At 45.6% G+C, this 6,827-nt stretch overlaps 1 long non-coding RNA gene across 1 annotated transcript; it reads left to right on the forward strand.

Moving 5' to 3' along the window:
* Positions 1-1,042: 1,042 nt before the first annotated feature.
* Positions 1,043-4,660, forward strand: LOC123036238. Its single transcript, XR_006417107.1, has 3 exons — positions 1,043-1,122; positions 3,490-3,657; positions 4,570-4,660. It is a non-coding gene; the product is annotated as an uncharacterized LOC123036238 (long non-coding RNA).
* The last annotated feature ends 2,167 nt before the right edge of the window (positions 4,661-6,827 follow it).

Raw genomic sequence — 6,827 nt, forward strand, 5'->3', positions numbered from 1 at the left:
GATGCTATTTTGCCCTCCATTGAAAGAGTGCTCAGTCCAAGTTTCATATAAAATGAAGAACTTCCCAGAAGAAGGAGATGTAACTTGCAATATATAAGTCTTGTGCAAATGTGTGCCCTCTTTTTTGGTGTTACATTTCCTCTGTTTTGGTTATTCAGAGGTAGTTCCCTTATCCATAACATAAATGATGCTTATTTACTGGCCAAACATGATGCCCTACAGAGCAGATTTCCAGTTTTGCTAGAATTTTGAGATCCGGCAACTTGAGCCATCTGCAAATAATGGCTCAGATGGGCAAACATGTGCTATGAATTAGGGAAAAGGGTGTTCCAAGCAGATGCAGAACTCAGGAAATACCAGAGACTAACTCACAAGACCATCCATGCAAATATCCACTTCTTGTCCCCAGCACATTTCAGCAACCTAATTGAGGAGTTGAATGCATCTCAGTCCTTGTCACCCTTACACATGATCAAATCTCACGCTCATCATGCAAATGACTTGGTGATGTAGCAACAGATTCCAATCTGCCTTCTGTGTGGGGCTGGTGGAGAGATTATACATTCATTCCATCTAATCTTCTTGAAGGAGAACCTGAAAAGAGCCAGTGTGGTGTAGTGGTTAAGAGCATGGGACTGGGACTCGGACGATCTGGGTTCTAGTCCCTGCTCGGCCATGGAGCCAACTGGGTGACTTTGGGCCAGTCACAGACTCTCAGCCCAACCTACCTCATAGGGTTGTTGTTGTGGGGATAAGATGGAGGAGAAGAGATGATGTAAGCTGCCTTGAGCCCTTTGTAGGAAAAAGGCAGGATATAAATCGAAAAATAAATTAAAAATAAATAAATAAATAAATAAATAAATAAAAAGGGAGAAAGGAGAGACAGAGAGAAGGTATTACCTTCAGATGCATTTCCATTTTTTTGTTTGGCTTCCTGTCATTGACAGCAAATGAGTGGGTGGTTAGGCAAGGAGGTTATTTTTGATGTAAGTCCCTGGGAGGGGGGGCTACTTTTTGTGCAGAATGTCCCTACAGAGAGATTAGAAGAGAGGAGAAATGGAGACCTACCTGGAGCAAAGTGACAAGGCAAAAACGCCCATCCTAGGGTTGGGTACATGGCAGGTAATGTATGGAATAGCTAATATTTCATATATGCTGGCATTTTGTCTGCCTGTATAGAACATTTGCAGGAGAAATGCTTGGCTTGTTATGTTTTGACTTCCTGTTGTGTAACGGATTAGCAGATATTTAAGATGGCACCACCCAGCTCTCTCTCTGTTCATGGTTGGTTAAAAAATATTTGCCTTTGGGTGAGAGAGAGAGAGAAAAGGCTCACATGGCTGTTGTATACAGCAGGTGTTGGGCAGATATAGAAAAATAAAAACAATTTCAAACCTGAAAATTGAACGACACTAATAGGATGAGTGCAGGAGAACAACCTGAAAAATGTAGGACATGTTTCACAGAAAGTGCAACCTGCTGAAATAATTTGGTTATGTGTGGCATTGAACATTTTGGCATAACTCTTACATTTGTTGTGGGAATCAGGCATTATGTGGTCATATGCTAACATATTAATTCTGTGAAGGTAGTACCCATAATCATCTTCATTCTACTACCCTCTTCTATGTACATTGCAACTGGTTTATTCATTTCCCAGTCTTTAATTGTCTGAAATGCTGTTTAGAGAAGGCAAGGTAATCCAAAGCGAGGCATCATTTGTCTGCAATTGCTGTTGAATAATTGGCACCTTTTGGACTCCCCTCCTGCAGCCTACAGTCTTTATTCAACAGCCATGCACTTTAAGAGAGTTCTGTTGCCGGCGCACAATTTTACAAAGTACCCAATTCATGTAAATAGGAGGAACCCAATGAAGCCCTTTTGCTGGTAGAAATGCTTGTGCTAGTGGAGTGGGGAGGGGGCCAGTTCTCCCTTCCCTCTGTCACCACACAAAACTATTCTGGCCAACCGTGACAGACTAGGGATAATATTTAGGTAAAGGAGAGGAAGATGAAAAAGTCCCATCATCCAAGTGGACTTATGCAACATTCATTCATTTAATCAATTTATACCCCCGCCTTTTTCCTTTCAAGGAACTCAAGGCAGCTTGCATATTTCTTCTCCTCTCAATCTTCTCCTCACAACAACAACCCAGCTAGGAAGGCTGTGAGAGGCTGTGCCTGAGAGTCTGTGCCTGGCCCAAAGTCACCCAGTTGGCTCCAGGGCTGAGTGGGGATTAGAACCCAGTTCACCTGAGTCCTGGTCCCATGATCTTAACCTCTACACCACACTGGCTCTCAAAACATTGGACTTTGCCCTGTAAGGGCTACACTGTTTACAGGTACAATCCCATGAACATTTAGACAGGGAAAAAGTCCTACAACTCCCAGCATGCCCAGCATTTTTTCCTGTTTAAAAGTGCATAGGACAGTGCCCTGAATTGGTCAGCTATGGAGTAGTGATTCCTGACAGTGAAGTGATGGAGAACATGGGCAAGACAAGGAGAAGTACTAAGATAGGCCCCTTTTCATACACTCACAGGGTGATCACAAAACCGCAGCAGTGTGTTAACCACACTCTCCATGGTGGTTGCACATTGGCAGAATCACCTTGTCTTGTGGTTTCTGAATCAGGTGAGGGCGGCTTGGTGGCATCATGAATAAACCATGTTGTGTGCCAGGTCACCCCCGCTTCACACGTCCAAAACTCACACCGTTCTTTGGCAAAAGCTCCTAATTCCTCAATGCTCTTCCTGTACACACAACCAACAAACATGAGTCTCTGAGTATGCAGATTGCCGTTCGTTGAGCCCAATCTAGCAACTACTCCTGAGCATTCTCCTTTCAAGGACCCCTGGGGCCCCTCTCTCAGGAACGTCATTTTTGGAGATGGGTGAGCCTCTTTCCTGCCTTTCACCCCTCTAGCTGGTGAGGCTGTCCCTCCTGAAGTCACATCCTGGGGTCAAGAGTCACGCCAGGCTCGACTGGCTGCAGGAGTTCTCCTCCTATGACACCCCCACCCCCTGCTGAAGTGGTGAGCCCTGACCTTTAGCTAAGCCCATCTGCTTCTCTCATTTCGACAGCTGAGAATTCCAGTTCTCAGGGCCCCTTGAATAGTGCACTAGTGAGATGTTTCTAGTGAGCTAATTCACAGTGTTCCGCTCATGGACCTGTAGGCAGACCTGGCAAGAAACCTTTCTATTTTATGGCCTTTGTCCTTCTCTGCGAGAAGTAGACCCCTCTCTAGGTTCATGGACCAGAAACGGCATTCCAGAGTGGTGATACTTCCTGGTATAGCCTACACTGGAGGTCCTTCTTCATTCCTGAGACACTCCCCACACGTGAAAACTGCCCAGTAGGCACATGTGGCTTGCTTCCAGCCCACCCAAGTGTCAAGGCCTTTGCAGAAAACTTCAAAAAGCTACCACTGCAGCTAAATTGCAAAAAAAGTACTTTAAAATCCTTGAACCTAACTTCCCTTCGCTTTCAGTCTCCTTTAGGGAAAGCGGGAGAGGCCGTGAGACTGGCGATTGCTATCGGATACCGACACTTTGATTGTGCCCATGTCTACGAGAATGAAGAGGAGATCGGAGATGCAATCCAGAAAAAGATACGGGAACAGAGTGTGGCATGAGAACATCTCTTTATAGTCAGTAAAGTACAGCCATGCAGACAACTACAAATCCACAGGGAGATCCACATTTTGTAGAAAAACAACAACAAGCTGTCTTTTTGTGCTTAGAACACACACTCCCATGCTCCTCTAGAGCTCTCCATGCTCCAAGAAATCTCCATTCATTCAAGTGGAGACAGCAGAACTTGGGCAAATTCCCTTGCACTTGAACACACCTGATCTCCATTTGTATCGAATAAAAGCTCTCCCTGAGTGCATCAGATAACATGCGGAGCGTTCACAGCCTTAGCAAAAAGTTTCTCACCTACGGATGGAAGCTAGGCATTTCCAGATAAAATAAAACATTGTTTGTAGCATTTCTATACTATTATAATTGCTAGGGAAAGCTGAAGGCACAAATAGTGGAGGAATATCAAATAGGATTGCCTGGAGTTGGCAAGAGCTGAGCAGGGCTGTCAAGGGCAGGACACCCGGCAGGGCAGTCCATTTGAGGGAAACCAGGTTGGATTTCCCAGTTATCAGCTGCACATTCCTACAAGTAAACAGACCAAGTCTCAGATCTGGAAACTGCCAATCAGTAGCAGCAGCAGGGGGCTGGACCCGATGGCCTTCATGACCCCTGCCAGCTCCACTATTCTATGATTGTAGGAATTTGGCTTCAGTTTATTGACCCTTATTCAAGCCATCACCATATCTAGGCACTGGATCAGAATGTGCTCAGCTCTCCTAGTTCACATGCCCTGCAGGGACAGAACTGGCTGTCGTCAGCATGCTGGTGACATCTTGTCCACAAGTACTGTATGCAACTGAGCTTCTCCAACTTGGGTTGTACCCGATAATTGCCAGGGTGGACATGAGATTCCATAGGATGAGTGGCAGATCCATGTGGAATAATTCTGGGACTCTTATTTGGGAAACATGGTGGTTGTTTTGCAGCTCTGGTGCATGTTTCATGAGAAATCCTTGGTGAAGGGAGCATGTGAAAGAACCCTGGCATCTCTAAAGGTGGATTATTTGGATCTCTACCTCATGCTTTCTCTGCGGTGGCGCCCAATCTATGGAATGTGCTCCCCAGAGAGGTCCGCCTGGCGCCGTCATTATTTGTTTTTCGGCGCCAGGCGAAGACCTTTTTATTTAAACGTCATTTTAATTGTTAATATTATTTGCTTATTTTATCTGGCCAGGGCGACTTATTTTATATTGTTAATTTGTTTTATATTTTTAATGTATTATATTTTAATTTATGTTGTGAGCCGCCCCGAGGCTTCGGCAAATGGGGCGGCATAGAAATGTTTTAAATAAATAAATAAATAAATAAAATGCACTGGCCCATGGGATTCAAGGTACTGTAACGGAGTTCCTCTTTCTCTATGCATTTATTATAGTTATTTATATCTGCCCTTTCAAGATATAAATCCTTTCAAGGGTGAATTCCACGGAACAGCAACAAACAGCAACACAATCACAATTAGCAATACTTTGCAAAGAACAAGAAGTGATATGATCCTTCCCACAGGGCAGATTTTATGGATGTGGCTAGTTTTCCCATCTTGCAAAGAACCCAGAGTGGTGTACATGATCTGTTCCCTCTCCATTTATCTTCACAACAACCCTTGGAGGAGGTCAGTGAGTGGCCTTGAGTCACCCAGTGAGCTCCATGATTGAGCACGGACTAGGATCTAGATCTCCCAAGTCCTAGTTTAACCCTCTAATCACTATACTGCACTGCCTCCTTCAAATGGTGGTAGATGGCCCTGGGGAGAAAGGAGAAATCCAACTAGAACAGAACCTGTGATAGTAATTCTCCTGCTGACCTCCTTCTCCCATTCTGAATCTGTGAACACTTTGCTAATTTGTCTTTTTGTTTGTAAGCTCTATTCCGATCATCAGAAAGACAGTTAACTCATTACCCATTATGAGAAAATCTGCCAATTTGTCCGGCTTTCTGCCAACACACAGATTCAGATTATGCTCAGGCACTGTTAATTAACTGTGTGTGCATTGCCCCCTTAAATGCAGCCAAACCATCAGACTTCCCGTTTCTTTTCTTCCTTTGTCCTTGGAGAAGAGTCCAGCCCAAGTGCCATAAAGAATCCATTTAATTTACCAGCATATTTTGGAGACTGAGTTCCTTTATCAAAATTATAATTCCATAATCAAGGTCCCAACACAGATTTTACACTTCTTCTTTGCCTCGATATAATAGCCAATCTACTATCATTCCTTCCTCCCAGGAATATTAAATTAGACGTGTTATGGACCCAAATGCCTGGAACCTACACGTGGGCCTTTAAGCCATGGTCAGTGGCTTTCAGCTGGTGCGGAAGGGGAGCACTAAGCAGTGCATTAAGTGCATGATGGAGAAGTTGGTTACATCCTGGATGAACCTACCTGGCTGAGTCAGGCGTGCAGGACATGGCTGGCTGCTACAAAGCCTGCGGAGGCCATTTATCCACTCCTGAGCATCAGCCAGGACTTCAAAGCGTCTGTCCTTGGTCCGGAACTCTAAGCAACCCTAGTTCCAGAACCTGGGCAGCTCCTTAAAAACTCAGACTGCAACCTGGAGCGGGTAAACCACCCAGCTTATGTGGGGAGCCAGCAAGCTGCACTGCAAGCTACACCAGCCTGAACGGGAAGTTGCTGCAGGGAATGAGCAAGCGCAGGGCACACCACACACCGCCGTGGCAACATGACAGTGCCCAGTGTTCCCGCTTCAAACATGTTGCCAGAAGAGGGGGAAGCGAGTAATGGGGAGCTCTTTTGCATTAGCTTAGGTGCGGAAGCCCTTGCAGCCCAAGGGCTGAATTCCATCTCGGAGATGCTCTCCATTCCAGTGGCGGTTGGGGAACCTCTCGGGAACCTACTGCAGCTGAAAGCTCTTGGTGCCAGGAAGAGGCATTTCAGCCTTTCAGGATGGTGGCATGGGAATTGTGCAAAAATTGGGTGGCCACAAAGCAATCCACGGCGAAGGGGGAAAGGGTGGGGCTGGAGGAAAGGGCAGGGCCTTGTGTGGAGCCTTGGGGCAGTGAGGGGCCTCTGGGCTTGAGGTGCTGCAAGCCTGCATAAGAAAAGAAAAGGCTTGGAAACGATTACGATTAAGCTCTTTTGCTTCCAACAGGCTGGAGAGAAGCTTTTTCCTGAAGATGAGAATGGTATATTACCAAGTGATACAGATTTTCTGGACACATGGGAGC

The sequence above is a fragment of the Varanus komodoensis genome, unplaced genomic scaffold (genome assembly GCF_004798865.1).
Source record: "Varanus komodoensis strain SLA01 unplaced genomic scaffold, ASM479886v1 scaffold8, whole genome shotgun sequence".
Taxonomy (NCBI): domain Eukaryota; kingdom Metazoa; phylum Chordata; class Lepidosauria; order Squamata; family Varanidae; genus Varanus; species Varanus komodoensis.